Source organism: Gorilla gorilla, chromosome 17, assembly GCF_029281585.2.
Source record: "Gorilla gorilla gorilla isolate KB3781 chromosome 17, NHGRI_mGorGor1-v2.1_pri, whole genome shotgun sequence".
Taxonomy (NCBI): domain Eukaryota; kingdom Metazoa; phylum Chordata; class Mammalia; order Primates; family Hominidae; genus Gorilla; species Gorilla gorilla.
Window position 1 is genome coordinate 46,128,186 of NC_073241.2, and position 27,890 is coordinate 46,156,075.

The window sequence follows — 27,890 nt, forward strand, 5'->3', positions numbered from 1 at the left end:
ATGCAATCTGATGAGTTTGGACATATGCTTACCTTAATATCCCTCTAAAGTATCAATTATTTTCATTATTCACACCTTAGACTAAATTTCTTTTATCACTGACTTTTCTCTCTTTCCCAGCTGAGTATTTGACCTTGAGGGCAGTGGCATTTCAAATGGAATATTAAAATTAAATTAAATTAGAAATCAAATTAAATTAAGAGCTGGGGGACTTCTGAGAAGGATTAATTTGAATTAGGAACTTTGGTCAAGTGTCCAAGAAGTCAGTTGGAAAATGAGAGAAGACATTGAGGAGAACAGAGAGCAGATTAATTCAGTTTGTAGTTGTACTAGGATTTTCAAAAGAAGGTGTTCTATTTCCAAAGTTCTCTGTATAGTACTTAAGCTGTAAGTTAATAATGCTGGAAGCACTTGCTAGTTGTGTGCCAGTTCATAACATCAGGGCGAATGTTAATGGCTACATAATTTGCAGGGCCCAGGGCAAAGTGAAAATGCAGGTCCCTTATTTGGAAAGCAGGAACAAAGGGCCATTAAAGGTGATAATGTATAAAACTGTCCTTTCTTCTGCCATTCCCCTCTTGACTTTTTCTACAGTTTTTATTTGATATTTCATGTTATTCCAAGTAAATAAAAAACAAAAATATAAACTTAGCACAAATTTTACCATTCACTTTGTATTGTGCAATGCAACTATAAGAATAGTTGCTTTGCATGCACAATCAGCAAAAATTAGGTATTTCATAGATCGTACATATGTATGTCATCCTTACCCAAACAGTGGAAATGATATACAAGATTTAAATAACTTTATATTTCATTTCTGGATACACTCTCTCCCTTTGACTTACTCATGAGTAAGAAAGGATTGCAAGAAAAAGAGCTGTGGTTTGCTCTTTCTTTCTCTCTCTGTATGTCTTCATTTTCAGCATAAACAGTTGGCTGATACAGGGAATTATTCAAGGAAGAAAGGATGCAATAGGCTCCCGTGGTCATCTGTGTTTCTTAAAACCCTTTGCCTTCTTGTTAAGTTTGAAGGAAGTTCTGGTTCCAGTGGCGAGCATGGCGTCTTGGGGCTGCCAGCTTCCGCACTTACTCACAGACATAGCACACTTACTCGTGCTCTCATGTTGAAACACCAGACTCCCATGAATTGTGCATCCCCCAGAATTCACCATTATGAACATCATGTATGAATGAGGCAGCGCAGAATGGCTGAGCGTGTGCAGAGTGTGCAGACAGCCCCTGTTCCCTTGATGCTCACTGTCCTATTGGACTTTGCCCACAAAACACTGGTTCAACTGCTAAAATCACTGAACAAAGCACAGGGCTTTTCTGAGCATGGGGTCTTCCCTCTGAAGCTGCATGAGTCACACACCCATGAATCCAGCCTGCCTTGAAATTTCTTATACACAAATGAGGATCCAATTACCAAAGTGATTTGCAAAGAAAGTGGAAACTGACTAGTCTTCCTTCTTTTATTATGTAAGCTAATGCTGTCTCAGACACATGGAAAGTCACAGAATAAATGCAGACCTCATTCTGGAATTTATTTCTAAGATCTGCTAGAGTGAAGCACATAGATAGTTTACCATTGTTTTCAAACCTACATAATAGTTTATGGACTATAAGGTAAAATTTAAGATAAAATGTGAGATTTAAAACAAATGATGCTTGTTACATAAAACAGGGAGTTGGGTAAAACAACGTAAGGAAACTATTTGAGTGCAAAGACAAGCACCCAGAGTTAAGTGAGCTGACGGCCCGGTCCCACCTCTGATCTTGGTGGTCCATGATCTCAGACAAGACATGTCCCCCTCTAGTTTTCATAAACTTCATGTCTAAAACAGGATTTAAACATAGATGGTTTCTAGTTTAAAATTTGTTCTGTGAAAGAGGCATTTATAAATCAAGAAACTCATTTTAAAGATACAATTGTAGACTTTAAAGATTTCACCCTAGAGCTTCCAGAGTTTCTCAGCCACCCATGCCTTTCAGAAATGTTCCTCCTTAGCTGCGCACTCGGCCCTATGGTCATGATCATCTTTCTCATATTTCTGCATCTTCTTCATCTTATAGGACTATTAATCATTGCTTAAAAAAAATTCTTAAGTGCTAGAAGATAAAGTAAAAAAACAAGATCTGTGTCCAAAGAAATCCAGGGAGATCTGAGATAAGTTTAGGGTTTTTTTAGGTCTATAGATTCATATCTGTTCAGTTTTCGCTTTCTCTTTAGACCTTTCATCTCCTATGCAAACAAAAATTTACCTTGCTTCCTGGAAATTCTCTTTTATGACTTACTGAGTATGATTATCAACATTTTATCAGGAGATTATTTCCCTTTGTTTTAAAAAGGACTGCCAAAATGTAAAGTATGATATGGTGTCTTGCAGAAATTGATTGTTTTTTCACAGAAGGATAACATAATCTTATAATATAGTCAGTAGAAAAAGATATATTTTTAAATAACGGCAGGAAACAGAAGGGAATTAAAATATGTTGCATTCCTGTTACATACCAGGTACTGTGCATTACATATATTATTTTATTTAATCCTTATATAATCATCTGTGGTGGTGGAAATAGGAATACTACCAGTTACCTATGCTATACCAGAAAGCTTCTAACACAAGCTCCAGCCCAGACTTCTCTCCCACATTCCGGTGTTGTATATCCAACCACCTATGTGGCAAGTCCAGTTGGCACTGATAATTCAATCGATATGGCCAGACTGAACGTATCAGCTTTCCCTAAAAAGCCTGCTCTAGACTCAGCCTTTCTCATCTCCAGCGACATCGAGGTCACTCTTCCAGTTGCTTAGGCCAGAAATCTTGGGGTCATTGTTGTCTCTTTATTTTCTCACCCTAATCACCCAATCCATCAAAAGGTCCTGTCAACTCTTGCTTCAAAACAAGTTCAGCATGGATCTGACTGCTCCTCAGCCCCACCCGAGTCGGAGCAAATGTTGCCTGTCTCCAGGTGGTTCACAAGCTTTCCAGCTACCTGCATCCTGACCTCTCCTATGTACTGTTCCAAACCAGCAGCCAGGATGAGGTTTTGAAACATAAGCCATGTCGACTGTAAGCTCAAACTCCTGCCATGGCCCCCTTTTCACTCTCAGAGTAAAAGCTGAAAAGCCATGAGCCATCCTTGATCCACTCCTTCTTCCACTTCCCCACAGCACCCCACCACCCCACCATGTTTAATGTTACAAATTCATAACAACTCATCTTTGCTCATAAGCTTGTCTAAGTACTGAATTGCTGGACATATATCTTTTAATATACATATACCCACTTTTCAGTAGTGTAGTTTGCTCTTAATGAATTCCTTATTCACTACTTTGGAAGGAAAAATATGCACATCTTTACATTGAGAAAATATACTAAACAGCAACTGTGGGAGAAAAGTCTATGAGGTTAGCAATCCTAGTTGAACTACCTTGTATTATGTGTACCTACTACTATTCCTCGCAGTGCCTTGGAAGACCCAGGGAGGAAAATGTGTTCCAAGTAGCAGGATGAGCAAATCCACACAGAAGCATGGTGTGAACCGTAGAGTGCCCAAATAAAGCAAATTGTTGTGACTTATTTTCATCAGTTCCCACATGGTTCACAATGGGCAGCAGATTTGTAGAAGTAAATTGTGCACATACTTACTAATCTCCTCCCTCACTTCACTCCATCCCATGACTTTATTGCAATCCCAAGACCAACCAGGAACGCTCCCACCTTAGCACCATAACCCTGCAGTCCCTCTTCCTGGAGCACCCTTCTCTGGCATGGGACTCACTCCCTCACATCTCTCAAGTTTTTGATCAAATCTCACTTTCTTGATGGAATCCCTTCTCCTCCCTATACCTCCCTACCTATGCACTTCTGATACCTCTTACCTTGGTCTATTTTTCTCACATCTGTAGCATGTTTCACCTTCTGAACTGCTCTATAATTTACTGCTTTACATTTATTATTTACTTTCTGTTTATTTGTCTTCACTAAAATGAAATGTTCACTAATGTATTCTCATCCCCTAGATAGTGCTTGGCATATGATAGATGCTCGCTAAATCTTTGCAGAATGGTGGGGCGAATGAATGAATGAGAGAATGAATGAGTGCTTTCCCTTGTTCCTCATACTAACCTGACTAAAGTTAGCCAGGAGGTATTTTACAAATAAGGACATTAAAACTGAGAGAGGCTAGGTAACTTTCACAAGTCAGAAACTTTGTAAGAGTCAGATCTGAGATGAAAAGAGGACTTCCTGATCGGGACCTTCTCCACTTTATCACACTTCAAAACATGTATTTGATGAAAATATAGGTGTTCCATAAAATGCAATACCTTTGTAGTGTGTATTCTTCCTTCTCCGCACTCTCAGCCAATAGTTTTTAAATAAGCCTCTTGGAATACCGTAACTAAAGTGACTGGCTTATAGACTAACACATATAAAATGAATGATATGAGGTGTATTCATCTTGACTCTGGCTGCAGAGTTACAGAAACAAACTAACTTGAGTTAGCTTAAGCCAAAAAAATTAATTTAAAAATAAGTAATTTAATTTTTTTTATTTTAAAAAAAAGGCGGAGGCCAAGGCAGGAGGATCACTTGAGGCCAGGAGTTTGAGACCAGCCTGAGCAACATGGAGAGACTCTATCTCTACGAGAAATTAAATAATAAAAAAAAATAGCCGGGTGTGGTGGTGCACATCTAGTCCCAGCTACTCTGGAGGCTGAGGCAGGAGGAGCACTTGAGCCCAGGAGTTTGAGGCTGCAGTGAGCTATGATCGCACCACTGCACTCCAGCCTGGATGACAGAGCAAGATTCCGTCTCTTTATCTCTTACGGATACATGAGCCCATGAAAGCCACAGAAAAGAATGAAAAAGAGGGAGCAGGAGGCAGATGAGTTGAGAGAGTTCTTGTTCCACCTTCCATGTGTGTCTCTTCCATTCTTCCTTCTCCATGGTTTACCCATCACTCTTTAACCTGGACAAAGCTATAGTCTCACAGTCCCAGTTATGGGCGTGGTTTGGGAAAAACACCTCTCCTGGTCCAATCAGGGATGTCCAGGAACGAGGACCCCTTTGACAACTGCAGGATGGAGAGTGCTGGGCAGACCCCAAAGAAAGGGATTCAGCAGACAACTCCTAAGTAGCTGATTCTAGAAAAAGACAGTGGAAGAGTAGGAAGCACATGATTGAATCAAACAGCTGAAGTCCAAATTCCTGTTTTTCACCTTTCATCTGTGTAAATGGTTGCTAATGAGAAAACGTACCTGGATCTTCTGATACTCAAATAATTATAGCGTACTTGTTCTTTTACTCTTGTTCTTTCTCAGATATAGATGCTAAATCTTGATTATGTGGTGGTTAAAAAAAAGAACAGGAAGAAAAAAGTTAAAAAGAGGGACACTTGGGGTAAAGAAAAGAAAAGAAAATGGAGAATCCGGAGTTCTGCATTTTAATCTCAGTGCTGTCACCAAGAAGCAAATGCCCTGGGCAAGTCAATTCTCTGGTTTCAATGCCCTTCTCTATATAATGAGTAAATCAGACAGAATTGGTAGGTTTCCCAACCTGCTTCATCAGGAGAATTAGCTGGGATCATTTTCAAAATGCAGATTCCCCTGCCTTACCCATGAATATTCTGATTTAAACGATCTTGCATGAAATTCTATAATTGTATTTTAATGCAAATTTCCAGATGACTGTGATGATCAACTGCATTTGGCAACCATTACACTAGATGACATTTAAGACCTCTCCTAGTGATTCATTTATTTGTTTACCTAACAGTTATCTAACTTATAAAACCAATTATAATAAAATGAATTTCTTCTTGTGTTTCTGGGTGTCTTTTTCAGAAATTACATAATCTTTCCACTTTGTTTCCAAAGAAAATGAAGAGTACTATCTAGCAGACAATAAATTCTCAATAAATAGTCATGAACGGATAAATGATCACTTCTATATATTTTTAGAAATTAACAATTTTTCATTATCTCCTGAGTTACTTAGTCCTCATATATGTGGGGAAGAAATTCCACTCAGAGCTTGTCTGGTTTAATGGAATATTGAAAATACTTAGCAGGATACTAGTTTATAAATCAGGGCTCATAATCTTTAAAGTATGACTAAAAGCTTTTGATGATGGCGTCTCATTTTTGTCTTCTATGGATGGGTAAAGAGGTATGTGTGAAAGTCCAATGTTCCTCCTGTGCATTGTTATCACGCCTGAGGCTGTTGTGTTTCTGTTGTTCTTGCCTTTTACCACCCACAACACTTTCATACCTGTCAGCTTTGCCAGTCTCAAAATATTGCTCTAACAAATTCTGCAGAGAATTGTACTATCCCTGAACTTTTTGAAAGTCCGGTGTTCTTTTTGGAAACAAGACGTGAGTTTCTAAAGAGACTGAACTTCCAGACAGAGCATCTGGGACGTAATTCTGCCTCTGCCTCTGGGCCTATTCACTGCATAAAACTGATCGAGCCATATCACCTCCTCTGACATCTACTTCCTCTTCTGTAAAATGAATTCCACACTCATTTAAGCACTATAATTCTTATAATTAGGAGGTTAAAAAATACAAATTATATTCTCAATTCTGAATATCACTGCATTTCTGCTTATTACTTAGATTTATTATTTTTCTCATTCCCTTCTGACAATATTTTAATATGCTACCTAGATCCAAAAGAATACATCGCTTACAAAAAAAATAGAAACAGACCTTTACAGGTATTTACACTTTTCGACATCAGATCATTTTTCTGTGTGACCCAAGTCCTTTTCTATGTCACTTTTCAGAAAGGAAACTCATAGCTCAGCCATATAGCATGTGATATGATCTGGAATAGTTACCTCCTTCATAAGTGTGGGTCCAGTTATATGTTCCATTTTGTCACTTTCCTAAGAAACTATTTTTTTAATATTATTATTATTTTACTTTAAGTTCTGGGATACATGTACAGAACATGCAGGTTTGTTACATAGGTATACATGTGCCATGGTGGTTTGCTGCACCCATCAACCCGTCATCTAGGTTTTAAGACCCACATGCATTAGGTATTTGTCCTAATTAAGGACAGTGGCTTGACTTAGGCACCAGCAAGTCCCTAGTAGCACACTTGGGAATATTATGCCATGAATGGCATCCTCCTGTGGCTTTTTTCCAGAATGAAAAGAACCACTCTGGAAAAAAATGATACATTTTAGCCCTTTTTAAAGTCACACTGGCTTAGTTGTACTGTTGAGAAAACAAATAATGCTCAGGAAGTGAATACAGTTGCATATGTATACTATGTCTTACAGAATTGGATCATTGATGTTTGCATTTTATTGCTTTTTAAAGAAAATAAATGATAGGAAATGTATATTGTAGAATATCAAGCCTATTTATTACAGCAACATTGTTTTTTTCTGTGTGATTGATTTTATTTTCTGAAAAGCATAAAAATACAAAGTGTGACATCATGCAAGAACACGGCCATGTAGATTTTCTATGAAACTCTCTTCTTAACAGCATTGAATATAATGTCTGTCAGAATAGTTCTTATGAGATCATTTTTAAGTGTCTTTTTGTTTCAGGCTAGTTATTACATCTAATTACTGCATTGTTATGTTTCAGAGCAGTTGAACATCAGATACCCAGAGTGACATCAGGTTAAAAAAAAGCCTGCAATTTGGATCTTTTCCTGACTCGGAAGCAAGGAAAATGGACAATTGATAATCAAAGGTAAAACTGCCCCCTTTCCCGTTACTTGTATAGGAAGCAGTTTCTCAAATAACAGCTTCCTCTTCAGCTATCCTATATGAAACATTTTTTAATAGCATGGTATATTTGAACAAAAATATTCCTGGCATACACTTTCCAGACATATTAACAGTCTGTTGAATTTAAAGCCTGTGTTTTTTAACTTCCTAGCTACCTGTACAGAATCTAGGCCAGATGTATTTTATATATTTAATCTTCATTGTTGTTGTTAATCTAGAACGGCATATTGGGCAAATGCCATTTTTATAAATCTGTGGACCCAAATATTGTACATAAGGTAGGTTAGGTATGAAATTATGGAAGTAAATGGCATAGTGTTAGCTTTTCTTAGCATATTGAACAAATTTGCATTTATCCACACAGACATGTTCAACATGATGTAAGTGTACTAAGAAAGGCAATGAAAGGCAGGGCGTGATGGCTTACGCCTGTAATTCCAGCACTTTGGGAGACCGAGGTGGGCGGATCACCTGAGGTCAGGAGTTTGAGACCAGCCTGGCCAATATGGTGAAACCCCCTCTCCACTAAAAATACAAAAATTAGCCGGGTGTGGTGGCAGGTGCCTGTAATCCCAGCTACTGGGGAGACTGAGGCAGGAGAATCGCTTGAACCTGGAAGGCAGAGGTTGCAGTGAGCCGAGATTGCACCACTGCACTCCAGTCTGGGTGACAGAGAGAGACTCCATCTCAAAAAAAAAGAAAAGAAAAGAAAGGCAATGAAAACCCTTGAGTCCTTGCTATCATCTCCACTCCTTTCATTATGTAGTTTTTGGAGGGAGAAAAAAAGAAGGGCCTTACCACATATAAATCAAATATACTACAACTACAGAAGTGGTGTCAGATCAGAAGGAGATTCATATAGCTGAATAATAAGCTATTGTCTTTGTTTGGGTTACTTGCTTGAGACAGTGACTTGGGTGTGGCAATTTATTAGGGAGCTGATCCAAAGATCAAGAGTTGGAAGCAGGAAGAGTGAATCAGGGAAGAAGCACAGGCCAAATTATGGGTGGGTTGGCAAGTCCACCACTGCAGGCAATGGGAACTTGGTTCCTCCCAGGAGGGGTACAGATGCCCAAATTTCTGTTAGAAAGATGTGCAGCAGGAGGTTTACTGACTGACTTTTTCTCCTTGGTTTTGGATTCCCCCAAGGAGCATGAAGTCCCTTACAATGCTGGGCTGTGCCAGCCATGCATGGGTAGAAAGCAGGAAGACACTTAGTTGTCACTTGAGGTGTACACTGTAAGGCAGTGGTCCAGGGACCGGTTTCGTGGAAGACAGTTTTTCCATGGACAGGGTGGGGAGGTGGGAAGATGGTTTCGGGATAAAACTGTTCCACCTCAAATCATCAGGAATGAGATTCTCATAAGGAGCACATACCTAGATTCCTCACGTGGACAGTTCACAATAGGGATCATGCTCCTATGAGAATTTAATGCCGCCACTGATCTCACAAGAGGCAGAGCTCAGGCCGTAGTGCACGCTGGCCTGGCCCACTGCTCACTTCCTGCTGTGCAGCCCAGTTCCTAACAGGAACCAGTACTGGTCTATGACCTGGGGGTTAGGGATCCCTGCAAAGGCAAGGAGACTCCCCTGCAGCTGTGGCTGACATCCAAAGCGAACCCCGGGACATAATGCAGGGAGCCAGCCGCATCTGTTGCAGCTCTTTTTACTTTATTCTAAATCAGCATTTTTCTCCTAAATGAAGTATCTCCAAGAAAAAAAAAAGTTTTGTGTTTTAAAGACATTGAATAATTATACCTAAATATCATGGAATCCGAGTGAGTTCTGTTTCGACACTAACTTCTTCATGAATAAATTGTCCGTCTTCAGTAGATGGCATAGTGTCAGCTAAGTGAGAAATGCATCTGAGTCCCCATGTATATTTGAGACATTATATGAGATCCAGAGTATGACCAACATGTTGGAATAGTCAGAATTAATATAACAACATTTAATTATAGCTGTATTTGTTACTCACTTTATATTGTTTCATTTACAAGAAGGTGTCCATGTATACACAAAAATTTAATTTTTGTCTTTCCTATTTGGAAACAACCCTGTCTGTGTGAAATGCAAGACTGAAATTATATATATATTATCTGGGCATAATGTTAGATGAATGGTCAGCTGGCAAAACAGATTTAGCACATTAAGGTGAATCAGAGCTTCTTTGTTTTGTTTTGACATGAGGACATTAAACAGATTGAAAATAAAGTTGGATAAAGCCTGTGGTTGTGTTGTGACCTAGAAGATCATATGCTCAGAGGAAGAATATAATTGATAAACTCTCTAAGGAGAAGCTATTAAAAATAAAACAGACAACAACAAACATTTAAAGTGATGTGCATTTGCATGCAGATTTCCTCGTGAAGGAAATTAAAGTGGAGGGGACAGGAGAAAGGGCAGCAGAGAATGGTAGTGCAGGGAAACCAGGAAAGTCATAGCAGATGCTAGGCAGAAATACCACAAAGAGCAGACAGAATCAAACTAGGGATGAAGAGGATCCACGACATGCAAACTGAGTGAAGGGCCCCAGTTCATTTGATGCTGGACATCCTCCTGAATAACCAAAGAAAAATTACTGTGTCTTCTCACCTGAACAGTGTAATTGCCCCTCATTAGTTTACTGCTCCCTGGTCTCCTTTGGCTCCAAAGTCTTCCAGAATCACAATTCTGATCATGTCTGCTTTTTGCTCAGAAAATGTTCTCTGATTTACCAATTCATCATTATCTAAATTTCTTAAGCAGACATTTAAAGCATGCCACTCTAAGTTGTTAGACTTACTATTTTTATTCTTTGACCTCACTTACCAGTGGCCTAGCCATTGTGTAGAAATGTAAGGGCTGTGATTTTTTTCAAGCCTTCCAAGTGATTTTAAGGCTTTGTGGTTTTCAAACACAGATTGGTCTAGAGCAAGCTTATCTAGCCCGCTTTCTTTTGTTGTTGTTGTTGCTCTGTTTTGTTTTGTTTCGTTTTAGGCTTTTAGCAGCCCGAAGCCATGGCTTTTGGTTTCTGTCTCTAGTGATAAATGGAAAAGAGAGACAAGGATGGGGCTTTTTCCATGCTCAACCAGAAACAGAAACTAAGAACACATAACTGTATTCTCTCCCTTGGACACCCCTGTTCTGGAGTGAGGCCCAAGAATGCACATTTCTAACATGTTCCCAGATGATGCTGATCTGTTCCATGAGACCTTAACTTGGAGAACCACTCTGTAAACTAAATGATCCAGGCTGGCACTACAATTTCTGCATTACAGTTTGAGTCAAAGACTGATCACAATGAAAGGTCTTCTTTGCCAACATCACCATTGTGGGTAGATGTGTTAGTTTAATAACAAGCTCTGAGTCTTCTGGTCAAATACCATCTTAATATCATAAAATTCCCAACAGTAGGATTTTTGATGCATTTTTATGTCCTTTACTGTGTCACAGACTTTGGAAACCCATAAATATCTGTTGGATGGATAAAGGATGGATGGATGGATGGATGGATGGATGGATGGATGGATGGATGGATGGATAAAGGATGGATGGATGGGTGGATGGAAGAATGGATGAACAGGTTCAGCAACCAAGAATTGGTTTCAACATGAAACTTAACTTCTTACAAAAACTACTCTGGCTTGTGCTATAGAGAAAGGTGGTTTTCCTTCACACAGAAACCTTATTATATAAGCCCATACTCAATATATAAGACCTTTTATTAGATGAAATAACACTACATAGTTAAAGCCCAAGCATCTGGGTATCAATATCTGGGTATTGTGCTCTTTAATAAACAGAGTCTCTCACGAAAGACTTTTTGCTACTTGATTGAGTACAACCGGGGAAATGTCATTTATATCAAGATAAATTGTACATTTTAGTTTGTGAAAGAGCCGCTGGTTGTGTGAAACCAGCAAATCACATCTATTTAATAAATTCCTTTGCAAATGTCTTTTCCTTGAGTTTAAATTTTGCAGCTGCAGCATAATTTGAATGTTTATTCACATTTAGGACAATTATGCTTTCTGGTTTTTTTGCTTTCTTGCATTCAAATGTGTTCATGTGTCAGCGTTGCACATTTTCTCTCTACATCTTTTATCTGCATGCATCATCCCATGATTGGCTTGGTAAATTTTTCCTACTTTTCTTGCTAAAATAACTGTTCCTTCTGTCTGTTTTGTGCCTACTCTTTGATTTATTCCAGAAATTGGGCTCAATGCCTACTTTTAGAGCTCAGTGTGAAATTTATTTTGTATGTTTTTAAACCAAGTTTCCACTTATTTTTTTGTTATGTATTCTGTAGTGCAGTCAACCTCAGAACGCACTCATGAAAAAGCCTGTAATCATATATTAGCATAAATAACAACAACAGATGATAATATGAATGCTTGAAAATCCGTTTTTTTAATGTATCTCATAATTCACTTTTGTAAGAGAAAATTAAAATTTTCATTTTATGTTGTGGCTTGCCTAATAGTAAAGCTTAAATATTAATTAAAACATAAATGTCCTAGCCCCAACTTTGTTATTACCTTGATGTATATTCTTGGCTAGTCCCTAGGCTTCAGTTACCTCCATTATAAAAAGAAGGGTTTAGGATAAATAACCCCTGGAATTGATTCTAGTGCCTTATCTTGCAATTTCAAGGTACAGATCATATGAAATCCTACCTAAAATCCGACACAAAATTATGAGTGAGTCAATCAGTCAACTAAGGGCACATATTTGAAAGTAGAGTTGAAAAGGCAGGATTTGGGATTCAGAAAGACTTGAATTCAAAACTCAGCTCTTTCATTTATTAACTGTGTGAACGTGGCGAATGGACTGAACCACTCTATGTACTTTAGTATCTTCATCTGTAAAATGGGGGCAGTGTTATGATCTGAAAGGTCACTTTAAAGACCAGAGGTAGTGTATAAAATAAATCCGGCGTCTGGTAGGAGCTGAACATACATAGCTAGAAGCTGACCAGAATCCCACCACGGTTTTGGAGGTTAATGGAGATTACTGTATACTCTTCTTTTCCAATATAATTCTACAAGAGTAAGAAACTTTTATTTAGGACTTTAAAAGATGAACACACTTTAGAAAATGTATCCATAATTTAGTCATCTGAGACTGAAAGGCTAGTGGAAAAATTCAGCATTTTTTTTATCTACACAGGATAGCTCTGGTTCTATACATTGCTGATGGTTACGTGTGTCAAGTCAGGCCTTTTTCATCAAGAGTGATTCCTCAGTGTCAAGCATGAAGTTTGCAAATTACATTTTGTTTTCTGCCTTGTAATCTAGCCATGGCTTGGGGAGAAACTAAAATAAAGATTCTTCAAGGCAAAAGTTTAACCTGAACAAATGTTCATATGGTCTCAATTTTTAACTGATTTCAGAATGACTAAAATTATTCATTTTTTTCTTCTCGTTCTCCAAAAAATTATTTTCGTAGCCAATTTGCCAGATGCAGCTTTATACCCAGAGGCAAAAGAAATCAAATTTTTGGTCAATAGAAGATTCATTTACTAAGAGATTCATGCAGAATTGAATACTTTTCTGTTCTTTTTTATGTGTTTTTGAGTTTCAGTTGTCATTTCGATATTGGTTACCCCAGTACTTGTCAGCAGAAATTCAAAGCTGCCTACTTAACAGGAGTAGATCAATAAAGTTTTGCTGGAATATTTCATCAATCTTAGCACAGGATTTAATCCTGTTGGCTATTTTTCTATTTTAGTATTCTATAAATCCTCTCAAGTTAATGTGTTCTGAGATAAATCTTACTATTTCACTATTCTATACTTTTTATGTCAGAAGTAATTTAGAAACTAAAAACTGCTATTGCTATTTGATACCTTTTCAGACATCTGTAAGATACAAAACCTGATTGTAGAATACTGTGTTTATTTGTCATGTCTCAGAGTTCTATCACTATCAGGATGATAATCATACTGATGAGGCTGTCTCAAACCTTATGAGATATAGGTATAGATATTTAAATATATAGACATATTGTGGGGGTGGTGATATTGTTAATTGGGCAACCAAGACCTTCACAATAGAAAAGTTATAGGCAATTATTACTGACATTGGCATTTTTAATAAAATGACCGATTAAGTACTCTCTGAAAGAAACATAAATGTTATTTTTAGATGATGAAATACTTTCTTTGTAAAATAAGAGTATAATAGAGTTTACTACAAATCACATATTTGAGTATTTGTTTATACTGTAAGAATGTTCAAGGACAACATTTGACTATGCAGTAAAAAGGTGCAACTTGACAAGAATTATAAGAAAGGAAGAAAAGGCATATTGACTGGATCTGTTTTCCTTTTGCTGTATTCTTATCATGTGCTAGACATTTTCACCTAAAATTTTTACCTGTCTTATTTATTTAAAGGCCATGTTTAGAGAAACAATGATACCGTGTTAAAAAATAGACATTAGCAAAATTGCATAGTAAGGGAGGTGGAGCAAGATAGCTGGATAGATGCCTCCACTGTCATCCTCTCTGCAGGATCACCACATTAAGCGACTATCTGCACAAAAAAATCACCTTTATAAGAACTAAAAATCAGGTGAGTGGTCACAGTACCTGGTGTTAACTTCATATCACTAAAAGAAGCACTGAAAAACAGTGTTGAATTGCCTACAACACCCCTTCCCTGTCTCCCAGCAGGGGCCCTGTGGCTCAGAGAGGAAATCGGTGTGCCTGGGGGAGGGAGAACACAGTGATTGTGGGACTTTTTGTATAGGAACTCAGTGCTGCCTGCCCTATCACAGTGGAAAGCAATGTGGGACAGAACTTAGCCAGCACTCATGAAGGCAGCACTTAGACTAGTCCTAGCTAGAGGGGAATTGTCTGTCCCAGCAGTCAGAACTCTAATTCTGGCAAGCCTCACCACTGTGGGCCAAAGTGCTCTGGGGTTCTAAATAAACTTAAATGCTAGTCTAGGCCACAAGGACTGCAATTCTGGGGCAAGTCCTGGTGCTGTGCTGGACTCGGAGCCAGTGGGGTTGGCGTGCTCACGATCTAGTCGGACACCAGCTGACACAGCTAAGAAAGTGCTTATGCCACCCCTCCCCCAGCACCAGGCAACACAGCTCACACCCTGAGAGAGACTTCTTCCCTCTGCTTGAGGAGAGGAGAAGGAAGAGTAAAGAGGACTTTGTCTTGCATCTTAGATACCAGCACAACCACAGTAGGCTAGGACACCAGATAGAGTCCTGAGGATCTTGCTACTGCATGACATGTCTAGAGAAAACTTGGGCCAGAAAGGAACCCACTGCCTTGAAGGGAAGGACCCAGTCCTGGCAGGATTCATCACTTGATGAGTAAAGAGCCTTTGAGCCCTGAATATTCAACCGTGACAGCCAGGCAGCACTTGCCATGGGCCTTGGTTGTGACTCAGAGCCATGCTGGATGCACATGTGACCCAGTACATCCCCAGTTTGGGTGACTAGGGGTAGAGACTATTTCTGCTTGTGAAAATGAGAGGGGAAAATAAAGTGGACTTTGTCTTGCACCATAGGTACTAGCTCGCCCACAGTGGAGTAGAGCACCAAGCAGGCTTAGGGTACCCAGTACCAGGCCTTGTCTCTTGACTGGCATTTCTGGACCTTCCCTGGGCCGGAGGGGAAACTGCTGCCCTGAAGAGTGAGTCCCAGGCCTGGCAACACTCACCACAAGCTAACTCAAGAGCCCTTGGACCTTGAATGACCACCAGCAGTACCCTGGCAGTACTCATCACAGGCCTTGGGCAGTGGTGGCCATGGAGAGAGGTTCTTCTGCTTGTGGAAAAGGGAGGGAACAGTGGGAAAGACTTTGACTTGTGAGTACCAGCTCAGCTGCAGTACAATAGGGCATCAGGTTGATTTCTAAAGTATCTGACTCCAGGCCCTGGCTTCTGGATTGTGTCCCTAGACCTCCCCAGGACAAAGGGGAACTTGCCGTCCTGAAGGGTAGGATACAAGCCTAGCTGGCTTTGCTGCCTGCTGATTGTAGAGCCCTAGGGCCTTGAGCAAATATACGTGGTAGCCAGGCAGTGGTTAGTGCGGGCCTTGGGCGAGACCCAGTACCATGCTGGCTTCACGTCTGACCCAGCACAGTCCCAGTGGTGGTGGCCACAGGTGAGCTTGTGTCACCTCTCTCCCAGCTCCAGGCAGCTCAGCACAGAGAAAGACTCTGTTTGGGAGAAAGTAAGAGAGGAGAACAAGAGTCTTTGCCTGGCAATCTAGAAAATTTTTCCCGATCTTCTCCGAGACCACCAAGGCAGTACCTCTGTGATTCTGCAAGAGCAGAATCACCTCACAGCATTGCTGGGCTTGGGGTACTGCCTAATACAGATATGCCCATAGTGACAGAAAAACTTAGATCATAATACTCAAATATTTTTGAATACCAATACCTGGAGAGCCTTCCAAAGGACAGGTACAAACAAGCCTTTTAATCCTGTTGGCTATTTTTCTATTTTAATATTCTATAAATCTTCTCAAGTTAGTGTGTTCTGAGATAAATCTTACTATTTTGCCGTTCTATACTTTTTATGTCAGAAATAATTTAGAAGCTAGAAACTTCTATTGCTATTTGATAACTTGATTTTTTCAGACATCTGTAAGATACTAAAATCTATTTGTGGAATACTGTGTTTATTTTTCTTGTCTCAGAGACCTATCACTATCAAGATGAGAATCTTACAGATGAGGCTGTCTCAAGCCTTATGAGATACAGACAGATATAGATATGTAGATATATTGTGTTGGGTGGTAATGTTGTTAATTGGACTACCCAGACCTTCACAATAGAAGAGTTATTTCTTCATGGGCCATTATTATTAATATTGGTATTTTTAATAAAATAACATTTTAACTACTCTCTGAAAGAAACATAAATGTTATTTTTGGATGATAGAATAATTTCCTTAGAAAACAGATTACAGTAGTATAATAGAGTTTATTATGACTTACAATTTTTGAGTATTTGTTTAAATGGTAAGAATGTCGAAGGACAACATTTGACTATGCAATAAAAAGATGCAACTTGGCAAGAATTATTTTAAAAAAGAACTGTGAAGACTACAATAAGTACTTAATTCAATGCTCAGACACCAAGGAACAACCACAAACATCAAGACCATCCAGGAATACATGACAGCACTGAATGAACTAAATAAGTCACCAGGGACCAATCCTAGAGATACAGAGATATGTGACCTTTCAAACAGAGAATTCAAAATAGCTGTTTTGAGGAAACTCAACAAATTTCAAGATAAAACAGAGAAGGAATTTAGAATACCATCAGATACATTTAACAAAGAGACTGAAATCATTAAAGAGAATAAAACAGAAATTCTGGAGTTGAAAAGTGCAATTGACATACTGAAGAATGCATCAGAGTCTCTTACCAGCAGAATTGATCAAGCAGAAGAAAGAATTAGTGAGATTGAGGACAGGCTATTTGAAAATAGACAGTCAGAAAGGACAAAAGAAAAATGAATGCAGGTGATGTTTAAACACCTAAAAGTGTGGTGATACCAGTACTCAAAGTATGGTTTCATGGAGATCTCCAAGATTTTTCGGGGAGTCCAGAAGGTCAGAACTGTTTTTATAATATTAAGACTTTAAGACTTCATTTGCCAAAACTTTCATACTTAATGAGTGCCTAGTGGAGTTTTCCAGAGGCTATATGACATGGAATGATGTCATGTAAAAGTGGAATGCATGCTTGTGTATTCTTCTGTTTTCCAGAGTTTTCTAAAGTAGTAGGTTTGGGCTATAAACAAATTCATTTTCAAAGGTTATCTCAGATCATTTTCAGAACTTCTACATGTCCTTATTAGCCATCTTTGGTGTGCCTACTTAGTCTCTGTAATCTTATTTTCACCTAATAAATTATTCATTTGAAATCTTGGGAAAAATGAATAAAAAAGAATGAAGTATACCTACAAGATCTAGAAAATAGCCTCAAAAAAGAAAATGTAAGAGTTATCAGCCTTAAAGAGAAGACAGATATAGAAATCAAGATCGAAAGTTTATTCAAAGGGATAATAACAGAGAACTTCCCAAACATAGAGAAAGGTATAAATATTCGAGTACAAGAAGCATATAGAACAGCAAGCAGATTTAATCCAAAGAAGACTACCTCAAGACCTTTAGTAGTCAAACTTCCAAAGGTCAAGGATAATGAAAGGATCCTAAAAGCCCCAAGAGGAAAAAACAAATAACATGCAATGGATCTCCAATGTATCTGGCAGCAGACTTCTCAGTGGAAACCTTATAGGCCAGGAGAGAGTGGCATGGCATATTTAAAGTGCTGAAGGAAAAATATTTTTATTCTAGAATAATATGTCCAGCAAAAATATCCTTGAAATATGAAGGAGAAATACTTTTCGAGAACAACAGAAGACAAAGGATTTTATCACCAGGCCTGCCTTACAAGAAATGCTAAAGGGAGTACTTTAATCCAAAAGAAAAGGACTTTAATGAGCAACAATAAATCACCTGAAGGTGCAAAACTCACCAGTAAAAGTAAGTACACAGAAAAACACAGAATATTACAACACTGTGGTGTTGTAAATTGTGGTGTATAAACTATTCGTATCTTGACTAGAAAGACTAAGAGATGAACCAATCAAAAAATAACCACTACAACAACTTTTCAAGATATAGACAGTAGAATGAGATATAAATAGAAACAAGAAAGTTTAAAAGTGGGGGGACAAAGTTAAAGTGTAGAGTTTTTATTCATTTTCTCTTTGCTTATTTGTAAGATTCTTTGTTTATACAATCAGTGTTAAGTTGTCATCAGTTTAAAATAATGGGTTACAAGATATTTGCAAGCCTCATGGTAACCTCAAAACAAAAAGCATACAACAAATACACAAAATAAAAAGCAAGAAATTAAAAAATAAAAAATAACACCAGAGAAATTCACCTTCACTGAAGGGAAGACAGGAAAAAAAGAAAGAAGCAAGAAATGATCACAAAATACCCAGAACACAGGTAACAAAATGGCAAGAGTAAGTCCTTACTTATCAATAATAACATTGAAAGTAAATGGATTTAACTTGCCAGTCAAAAGACAGAGTGGCTGAATGGATAAAAGACAAGACCCATTATCTATTGCCTACTAAGAAAATATTTCACCTCTAAAGACACACTTAGACTAAAATAAAGGGATGGGAAAAGATATTCCATGCAAATGGAATCTAAAAAAGTACAGGAGTAGCTATAGTTATATCAAAATAGCTTTCAAGACAAAAAGCTATAAGAAGAAATAAGGTTATTATTTAATCATAAAGGGTTCAATTCAGCAAGAGGACGTAATGATTATAAATACACTTACACCCAACACTGGAGCACCCATGTATAAAGTAAATATTATTAAAGAGAGAGATGGAATCCAATAAAATAATAACTGGAGATTTCAGCACCCCACTTTCAGCATTGGACAGATCATTCAGACAGAAAATCTACAAAGAAACATTGGACTTAATCTGTTGTGTAGACTAATTGGACCTAATAGATATTTATAGAACATTTCATCCAACGGCTGGCAGAATAAACATTCTCCTCCTCAGCACATGGATCATTATCAAGGATAGACCATTTGTTAAGCCACAAAGCAAGTCTTAAAACATCAAGAAAATTGAAATTATATCAAGTATCCTCTCACCACAATTGCGTAAAACTAGAAATCAATAACAAGAGGAACTTTGGAAACTATGCAAAGACATGTAAATTCCAATATATGCCCCCGAATGACCAGTGGGTCATGAAGAAATTGAGAAGAAAATTTAAATATGTCGTGAAACAAATGATAATGGAAACACAACATATGAAAGTCTGTGTGATACAGCGAAAGCAGCGCTAAAAGGAAAGCTTATAGCTATAAATGCCTACATTAAAAAGTAGAAAAAACTACAAATAACCTAATGATGCAGCTTAAAAAACTAGAAAAGTGAGAGCAAACCAAACCCAAGATTAGTATAAGAAAAGAAATAATAACGATCAAAGCAGAAATAAATGAAATTGAAACAAAACAATACAAAATACCAATGAAAGGAAAGTTGCTTTTATAAAAATATAAACAAAATCAATAAACATTTAGCTAGACTAAGAATAAAAGAGAGAAGACCTAAATAAATAAAATCAGAGATGGAAAAAGACATTACAACCAATACAGCAGAAATTTAAAGGATCGTTAGAGACTACTATGAGCAACTGTATGTCAATAAATTGGAAAACCTTAGAAGACATGGATACATTTCTAGACACATACAACCTACTAATATTGAACCATGAAGAATTTCAAAACCTGAACCAGACCAATAACAACTAATGAGATCAAAGCTGTAATAAAAATTTTCCTAGAAATGAAAAGCCCAAGACCCAGTGGTTTCACTGATGAATTTTAACAAACATACAAAGAAGAACTAACACCAATCTTACTCAAACTCTGCTGAAAAATAGAGGAGGAACAAATATGTCTAAATTCATTCTACAAGGCCAGTATTACTCTGATACCAAAACCAGACAAGGACACATCAAAGAAAAGGAAACTACTGGTCAATATCCCTTATAAATACTAGTACAAAAATCCTCACTGAAATGCTAGCAATCCAAACTCAAAAACATGAAAAAGATCATTTATCATGACTGAGTGAGATTTATTCCAGGGATGCTTCAACATATGCAGATGAATCAGTCAACATATCAATAGAAATATTTGCCCAAATAGTGTCTTAATATAAAGAGAATTAAGGACAAAAACCTTATGATCATTTCAACTGATGCTGAAAAAGCTTTTGATAAAATCTAACATCACTTTGTGATTTTAAAAAAAACCTTCAAAAAAGTGGGTATAGAAGGAACATACCTCAACACAATAAAAGGTGTGTACGACAGACCCACACCTAGTATTATACTGAATGAGGAAAAAGGAAAAGCCTTTCCTTTAAGATCTGAAGCAAGAATAGGATCCCACTTTTCACCACCGTTATTCAACATATTACTGGAAGTCCTAGCTAAAGCAATCAGACAAGAGAAGGAAATAAAGGACATCCAAATTGGAAAGAAAGAAGTCAAATTATCTATGTTTGCAGATCATATGATCTTATATGTGGGAAAGCCTAAAGACTCCTCCAAAAAACTATTACAACTGATAAATTCAGTAAAGTTGCAGGGTACAAATCAACATAAAAAATCAGTAGCATTTCTATATGCCAACAGCAAACAATCTGAAAAAGAAATCAGAAAAGTAATCCCTGTTGCAAGTGACAGTAAACACCTAGGAAATAACCAATGAATTTTTAGATCTCTATGATGCAACCTATAAAACACTGATGAAATAATTTAAGAGAATACAAAACAATGCAAGAATATTCCATGTTCATAGGATGGAAGAATCAACATTATTAAAATGTCCATACTATCCAAAGCAATCTACAGACTCAATGCAATCCTTATCAAAATACCAAAGATATTCTTCACAGAAATAGAAGAAACAATCCTAAAATTTATATGAAATCACAAAAGACCCAGAATACCAAAGCTGTCTTGAGCAAAAAGAACAAAGCTGGAGGAATCGCATTACCTGACTTCAAATTTTACAACAAAGCTACAGTAACCAAAACAGCATTTTACTGGCATAAAAACAGACACATAGACCAATGGAACAGAATGGGGAACCCAGAAACAAATCCACTTATCAACAGTGAATTCATTTTCAACAAAGGTACCAAGAACATATATTGGAGATAGAACAGTCTCTTCAATAAATGGTGCTGGGAAAACTGGATATCCATATGCAGAAGAATAAAACAAGACCCCTACCTCTTGGCATATACAAAGACTGGATTAAGGAAATGTGGCACATATACACCATGGAATACTATGCAGCCATAAAAAATGATGAGTTCATGTCCTTTGTAGGTACATGGATGAAACTGGAAACCATCATTCTCAGCAAACTATTGCAAGGACAAAAAACCAAACACCGCATGTTCTCACTCATAGGTGGGAATTCAACAATGAGAACACATGGACACAGGAAGGGGAACATCACACACTGGGGCCTGTTGTGGAGTGGGGGAAGGGGGGAGGGATAGCATTAGGAGATATACCTAATGTTAAATGACGAGTTAATGGGTGCAGCACACCAACATGGCACATGTATACATATGTAACTAACCTGCACGTTGTGCACATGTACCCTAAAACTTAAAGTATAATAAAAAAACCACATCAAAATTGAATAAAAACTGAAATATAAGACCTCAAACTCTAAAGCTACTGCGAAAAGCTTGGGGAAACTCTCTAGAATATTGGGCTGAGCAAATATTTCTTGTGTAATATGCCACAAATACAGGTAACCAAAGCAAAAATGAAAAAATAGGACATATCAAGTTAAAAAGCTGCTGTACAGCAAAGGAGACAATCAAAGTGAAGAGACAGCCCACAGAATGGGAGAAAATGTTTGCAACTATCCATTGGACAAGGAATTAATAACAAGAATATATAAGGAGCTCAAGCAAATCTATAGGAAAATAATAATGCAATTTAAAAATATGCAAAATATCTGAATAGACACTTAAAACAAGACATACAAATACCAAACAGATATAGGAGAAGGTGCTCACCATCATTGATCATTAGAGAAATGCAAATCAAAGCTATAATGAGATCTTACCCTAGTTAAAACTGCTTTTATCCAAAAGACAGATAATAACAAATGCTGGTGAGGATGTGGGGAAAAGGGAAACCAGTGCTGGAGGGAATGTACATTCGTACAACCACTATGGAGAACAGTTTGGAGGTTCTTCAAAAAACTGAAAATAGAGCTATCATACAATCCCACAATCTCACTGCTAGGTATATATCCAAAAGAAAATAAATCAGTATATTGAAGAGTTGTCTGCACTCTCAAGTTTTTTGCAGCACTACTCACAATAACCAAGATTTGGAATCTACCTAATTGTCCATCAACAGACAAACGGATAAAGAAAATGTGGTATGTCGCATGTTCTCACTCATAGGTGGGCATTGAACAATGAGAACACTTCGACCCAGGATGGGGAACATCACACATCGGGCCTGTCATGAGGTGGGGGGAGGGGGAGGGATAGCATTAGGAGATATACCTAATGTAAATGACCAGTTAATGGGTGCAGCACACCAACATGGCACAGGTATACATATGTAACAAACCTGCATGTTGTGCACATGTACCCTAGAACTTAAAGTATAATAATAAAAAAAATAATAATAATAATAAAAGAAAATGTGATAGGTATACATTATGGAATACTATTCAGCCGTAAAAAAAAAAAAAAAAAAAAAGAATCAGATTCTCTCATTTACAACAACATGGATAGAACTGGAGGTCATTGTGTTAAGTGAAATAAGCCAAGCACAGAAACACAAACTTCACATATTCTCACTTATTTGTGGGAACTATAGATTAAGACAACTGAACTAATGGAGATAGAGAGTAGAACAATGGTTACCAGTGGCTGGGAGGTGTAGTGGGGAGTGGAGGATGAGAGATAGTTAATGGGTGCAAAAATATAGTTAGATAAAATGAATAACACTATCAAGCTAAACTTAGAAGAAAATAATTCAAGCCAAAAGTTAGAAGATTTAAGCAGTTACTAAATGTTTAAATAGCAAAGGCAAAGCAAGAATTACATAGTCTGAATTACTGCCTTAAATTAATTCCCATTCATAACTCAGACCTGACTTATTGACCATGTTTAGGGCCTATGTATTAAATAGGAGGGCATCTACTAGTACTTCCTGGTCACATCAAACCCTTTATTTCCAAAACAACACAAAAACACCCCCTTTCATCTGCTCCCCCCTCTTCTACTGTTTGCTGTCTCAGTCTATGGCACCTCTACCCACCCACCCAATTGCATAAGTTAGGAACCTGGGAGTCATCTATGAAATCTCCTTCACCCCTTACCTGTGATAAACTTGAATAAATTTCTTGAATGAAGTACCACATTAACCGTAATATTTTAATGCCCAATTTGTCATATGGTTATAGTCAGAGAGGGTTTGGAGATCAAACACGGCATACTCTGCTGGTAGTTTCTACTGTGTTTTAGTTTCCGGCCACACTATTCAAATTCCTATGTAAAATTCTGTGGGGCTTTTTGCATTTTCTTGGTGGCGGTTTTGGTGTTGAGCCTGAATACATTCTTGGAAGATCCACTGTAGAACAGCTGGGATGCTTTTCCTCTCTAGGAAGGCATTGTGTGTGTTGACAAATACAGCGTGTTGGTGCACATGCTCTCAGCAGTATCGCCCTCTTTAATTATGTCCCCTGGGGAAAAAAATCATTTCCTGGCAAGGAGCTTTCCTAATAAAAGGCTTCCTGGGTCTTCGGTAATAAGAAATTCAAATGTTTCAACCTAATATTTATTGTGGGGTTTAACTGGGCATTTTAATCTCCTTTGGGAATCAACAAGCTCTAAATGTTACACATGAGAAAACATTTCCTGAGGGACACAAGGAGGGTTTCTCACATTTTGATCCATTTTTATTTAAGAAAAATTACTGGTAAATAACATATGCATTGGTATTAAAAGCTTGAATGAATTATCTCTGCCTCGACTTTGAAATTCCTGCTTTGTTACTGACATTTGTATTATCATTATTTTTCACTCAAATTTATTTCTAGGTATGGAAAATTCTGCCTAGTTTGAATATAGGGTAAGGTGCAGGTAAACTGGAGACCTAAAGTCCAGTAGAATCTTAAGAGTAAGATTAACCAAGTCCCCCCAACCTCCCGCCCCAGGGAGGCAGTTAATAGAAAAAGAGAAGGATTGTGGCTTGAAATCCAGGGAAGGCTGTTCTTTAGGGGTCAGGAGAAGAAGGAATTAGCTGGGGAGGATGCAAAGAGAGACAGGAGAACAGGGGTGTTTCTTGGCATGAAGGCTAAAAGTATTAATAATGTTAACAGGATTCAGACTAGGAAATTTCGTTAACATGGTAATGTCATAATTTTAAATCTAGAAATTTCTATCTTTTGAATATGGCATCTATTTTATAAATTTGTATAATTATACATCATGAAATTATAAATTCAATCATCCCATCTCACCTACCTGACTTCTCCTTTTTTTTTTAGGACCACTATTATCTCAATGTCAAAATCTTTGGGTCATCCTCGATTTATTCTTTCTCCTCTACTTGTCCAGCCTCTCACTAGGTCTTGGTTGTTTTTCCCCAAGTCCTTTTAAATCCCTGCCTTCCTAACATCCTCTCGACCAGCCACCATCCTCATGCAGGACCTCACTGTTAGTGCCTCACCCACTAACTTCACTCCAAAATTCCATTTTGCAAGCCATCCTTGTATTTTGCAAGCGCAAAATACTGTTTCTGACATGTTTTTAATAGTGTTTGTTGAATCCTTCCATACCAGACACTATGCTAAGTGTGCTATTTCATTTAATTCCTATAACCCATTTTACACTTTGCAAATGAGCAAATTCATCTCTAGAGAGTCTGAATAACTCACCCAAGCAACTAAGTAGAAAAGTGTGTCTAACTCCAAAACCAGAGCCCTTAGCCACTGTGGCATAATACTTCCTGTGGCCATGTATAAAAGAGACGATGGTGACCAGACTCCAGGAGATAAAGCTGGGTAAATTAGGATCAGGGTTGTAAAAGATTCCATTAATTTCACCCAATGGACAAACATTTATTCAAGGCTTTTAAGCAGGGACTGGAGAAACAGGCACATGATCCGATTTTATTTTACTAAATAGTTCTGATAGGCAAATGGTGAATGGATTAGATGGACTTGAATCTGAGGCAACCCTTGTACCTCTGGTGTTGGGGCAGTGAATCGTTGGCACTCATGAGCCCTGTTGGAAGCCCTTGACTTAGCATGTGCTGTGCTCTCCTCATGGCATGTTCTTACTGGATTTCTCTATCTCCCAAACCTCCTTCAAGGCACTTCTCTATTGTCACCTTCCTGGGGGAGGCTGAGTCTCTCCTCCACACTCATGCAGCCTCTACTCAGAGCGCTTAGGGTGTTGCAAGCCTGTCATGTTGCAGCCCGTTGTGCAGTGATTCTCACAAAATCTTGCTGAAACAGTTCTACCCCCATTTCAAAGATGAAGAAAGTAAGTCTCACAGAGTTGATGTGACTTGCCTCTCTAGACTGTATCTGAAGTATCCTTGCATTACCAATGCTGGTAACTTGCAAATGCTCAATAAATGTGTAACAAGTACATTTAATTACCTTTACCTGTTAGTATGTTTTATTTTATTAAAGCTCCTGGATAACAGGAATTATGCTTTTGAAGTTTTCATAATACCCAGCAACATGTATGGCACGCAGCAAATGAAATTACTTGATTCCTTTAACAGATTTTCATTTTCTGTTGTTTTCCTCTTTTCATTTTGAATACGATACTTTAGAGTAGAATTTTAAGTGGGTACTCTTTTGCCAGAAATCAGCAGGACACCAGGCTCTCTTGGAAGACCATTTCTTTTGTAGGATGATATGATGCTTATATGTTAGACAACTATTGTACCCAGCAGAATGAAAGTGCAGGTGGAAATAGGGTTGTCAACTTTTATTCTCACAATACCTTATAATATAGGTATTATTTTCTCCCCATTTTACCAATGGCCAAGAAAGACACAGAAAGGTTAAGTAATTTCCCCTAGGGTCACACAGCTAGAAAGTGGCAGAGCTATAATTTGAACCCATAGACACCATAGTTTAGAGTTTATGTTCATTCACTCAATTAATAAGCGTTTTATGCCCTAATATAGGCCAATCATGAATTTACCCTGTAATAGATGGTCAATGAATGTGTACTTAGTGATTATACAATGTGAGTGCTTAGTCAGGGTCTTCACTAAATGATGTATAAAAGTAGATATATGGCTTAGTATGGTTGAATCATTTCAGTGAAAAGAATGAATTGTCTAAAGCATCCATTTTTAGTTTTCAGATTTTACATGCTGTACCAATTCATCCTCAATTAAAAGAAACCAATTGCAAAGTGACTAGGAAATAGTCAATTATTGTTTTAGCTGCCAAGCTTCAAGAATTAGCATTCTAGAATTTACAAAAATGTTAAGCCGGGAAAAAAAAAGTCATAAAACACCATTTCAACCGCTTTTGAAATTCTGCCAGATACTAGTAATTGTATTATAATTTAAATTTTGGAAACTTAGAATTTTAGAGTTGGATGGGAACTTTGGAATCATCTGTGCCAGCTGCGTACCTCATGCCAGAAGCATTCATACAACATTTTAAAAATAAGATCTTTGACAATGTTCTTTTAACATTTGCACAGTCAATAGAAACAGTTATAGATTTCTTTACGCTATCACTTAAATTTGTGCCTATGGCTAGTAAAATACGATAACCTCTAGCTAATCCAATCCAGCAGTTTCTTGTCACCCTTTCCTGGCTCTTTCTCTTGCCCACGTTTGAGAAATTGGCTTGATATTTTGGAGTGATTCTTCTAGATATTATTGAGCATTGTCCTCTAGTCCTCTAAAGCAGGAGTCAGCGGACCTCATCTCGTGGATCAAATCTGGCCCATCTCCTGTTACTGTAAATAAAGCTTTATTGAGACACAGCCACACCTGTTCTCTTATGTATTGTCTGTGGCTGCTTTTGTTCTAGAAAAGCCAAGTAGGGTACTGGCAACAGAGGAAGTATGGCCCTTAGAGTCATTTACTCTCTGGCCCTTTGAGAAAAAGCTTTCTAACCTGTGCTTTAAAGTATTACAGTTCTTCATATGTTTTACTTTTAAATATCACTATTTCTTATTCCATTTGTCATGTGGAATAAAATGATTGTGATGGCCTGAATGACATGAGCCCACACATGGTTTGACTCTCTTCTAATGTTTAGTAATTAACTGTTCTTGCTCTCTCTCTTACATGTGCTTGCACACACACACACACACACACACACACGTTTTTTTCCTGAAGCTCATAAACTGGAGACAATAATGGTCTTTGTTTCTTTCTGTGAATGTCTGAATGTCTGCAGTTATCTTGGGATATAAATAGTTGCATAATATATTTCTGAAAGAAAAGACACTGTAATGCTGTTTGTGATCATAAAAGACATTGTTTATCAATATTACATGTGTTTATGGCTCTGGTTT

General features: G+C 37.7%; 1 protein-coding gene across 9 annotated transcripts in view; it reads left to right on the top strand.

Moving 5' to 3' along the window:
* DLGAP1 (DLG associated protein 1) overlaps positions 1-27,890 on the top strand; it is a 968,998-nt gene that overhangs the window by 304,344 nt on the left and 636,764 nt on the right. For 7 of the 9 annotated variants that reach the window (XM_019014108.4, XM_019014109.4, XM_055368502.2 and 4 more), the window contains one exon: positions 7,619-7,726. The gene's annotated coding sequence lies outside the window, so the exon portion shown is untranslated. The remainder of the gene's footprint in view (positions 1-7,618; positions 7,727-27,890) is intronic. The other 2 variants (XM_055368503.2, XM_055368505.2) reach the window with 1 other exon arrangement.